At 44.9% G+C, this 2,380-nt stretch overlaps 1 pseudogene; it reads right to left on the bottom strand.

The window, feature by feature from the left end:
- Positions 1–1,122: 1,122 nt before the first annotated feature.
- Positions 1,123–1,584, bottom strand: LOC127210744 (60S ribosomal protein L18-like; annotated as a pseudogene).
- Between the last annotated feature and the right edge of the window lie 796 nt (positions 1,585–2,380).

Below are 2,380 nucleotides of genomic sequence, written 5' to 3'. Positions count from 1 at the left end.
ATTCATAATAGCCAGAACATGGAAACAGCCTAAGTGTCCCTCAGTAGAAGAATGGATAAAGAAACTGTGGTACATTTACACTAGAATACTACTCAGCTATTAAAAACAAGGAATTCCCGAAATATGTGGACAAATGGATTGAACTAGAAATGGTCATAACGAGTGAGTTAACCCAGAAGCAGAAAGAGTCAAATGGTATATACTCACTTATATCTGGACACTAGCCCAAGGGGCATGTCCCATGAAAGTCTTCGCTTACCAGGAAAGTGGGACAGAGGGGAGGAAATCCTATTGGGACTCTAGGTGAGAGAAGCATGAGAGAATGGGGCAATAGAAGGATCCAGAACATTATGACTGGCAGATCTGGACCCAGGGGTCCTGCTCAAATTATGGCACCAGCCAAGGACAATACGTGCAGTAAACTTCAAACCCCTACCCAGATATAGCCAATGGACAGGACATTCTCCACAGTTGAGTGGAGAGTGGGGACTGACTTTCACATGAACTCTGGTGCCCCGTATTTGACCACGTACCCTGGATGGGGAGGTCCAGTGGCACTCAAAGGAAGGATAACAGGCTATCAACAAGAGACTTGATATCCTATGATCATATACAGGGGGAGGAGGTTCCCCTCAGCCACAGTCATAGGGGAGGGGAGTAGGGGGAAAGTGGGAGGGAGGGAGGAATGAGAGGATACAAGGGATGGGACAACAACTGAGATGTAATATGAATAAATTAATTAAAAAATGTTTTTTTTTTTTTTTTAAAGAAAAATAAAAGAGTAAGGGAGCTCCAAATACCAGTTATGCTCTGGCCACCGGCTGAAAGTAAAAGACAGAAGAAAAGGAAAGGAAATAGTTACATGTTTCTGACTTAGACCTTAGAAAGGGAGACAAGCCCAGCCAGCCCTCAGCTGTTGGGGGCTGCATTGGAGAGAGGGATTCTGGGAAGGAAGAGTGCAGTGTTTTAAGGTGAACTTGCCTTCCTAGGGATAGTCTCCTCCACAGCTCCCTGACCTGTCCCCCTGGATTAATCTTTATAGGAGGAGACCAGGGTACTTCTTCAGAATTCTTCCCTCCCCCCCAACATCCAAAGCTTTTTAAATAACAGTAAGATCCAGGATTAGTTTTTGTAGTCTCCTTGGGTGGCCCTTCGGGCTCCAGCATTGCTCGAACTTCCAAACTTCCGGCACTTGGAGCAGACACAAGGTTTGGTATGGCTCTGTGGGGTCCCGAGGGCCTTGCCAAAATGCCGGTATATTTCTCTGCTCTTCTGAGAAGCACGGTGAGCAACTCCTGGGCCTTTCAGCTTGGGCACTTCCAGGATCCTCGCCGTCATCTGTGACCGTCCCCACAACCACAGCGGTTTTGTTCTCTCAGTCAAGGAAGGTTCATCTTTTGGATCTCGCGAGATGAGCAGAGGTGGCCGGTTGGGGCGACTCATGAATACCCTTTTGAGCACAACCTGATTGAAGGGGGAGTTGGTTCATCTGGCCAGAATCTGTACATCTTTGACTCGCAGCCGCAGGTAGATGTCCTGGCTCTTGGGCTCCTTTCGATCCTTGTGACAAGTGTCAACACCCATGATGGTGCCTCCTGCTTGATCAGGTTCAGAAACTTCTCCACCATTTTTTACAGTCATGCAGGCTAGTTCAGTTCTGGTCTTAGTTTTCTTTTTACTGTGAGTCTTGCTAGATGCTTTTTATTTATTTTTATTTATTTATTTATTTTTTGCTAGCCAGACTTTCTTTCTTTCTTTCTTTCTTTTTTGAGACAGGGTTTCTCCCTGTAGCCTTGGCTACCCTGGACTCACTTTGTAGACCAGGCTGACCTCAGTGATACACCTGCCTCTGTCTCCCAAATGCTGGGAGTAAAGGCGTGTACCACCACCATCCAGCTGCTAACCAGTCTTTCAAACACACACACACACACACACACACACACACCCCAACTCTATTAATAAAGAAAAAGAGGCCACGAATTTGAAAGAGTAAGGAGGTACATGGGAAGTCTTGGAGGTTGAAAGGGGAAGCGGGAAATGATGTAATTATAATAATTATAATCTGATTAAAATAATTTTACAAAAGTGTTTCTTTCACTGATACTCTGCTCTTGTTTCTGTCCTTAGTCTCTGATTTTGTCTTATTTCCTGTTGTTAGCTTTGCATTTGTATTACTCTCCTTTTTTTTTTTTTTTTTTTTTTTTTTTTTTTTTTGTCTTTCTGGATTCTTACAAAAGAGCTTACATTGTCAGTTTGAGATGTGACTCTTTCCTAAAGCATGCACTTACTGTCTCCAATTGTCTTCCACAGAACAGAGCCGGGCAGTGGTGGCGCACCGCCTTTAATCCCAGCACTTGGGAGGCAGAGGCAGGTGGATTGG

This window comes from Acomys russatus, chromosome 28 (assembly GCF_903995435.1).
Source record: "Acomys russatus chromosome 28, mAcoRus1.1, whole genome shotgun sequence".
In the NCBI taxonomy this organism is placed as follows: domain Eukaryota; kingdom Metazoa; phylum Chordata; class Mammalia; order Rodentia; family Muridae; genus Acomys; species Acomys russatus.
This window is presented reverse-complemented; position numbering and strand designations above follow the sequence as displayed.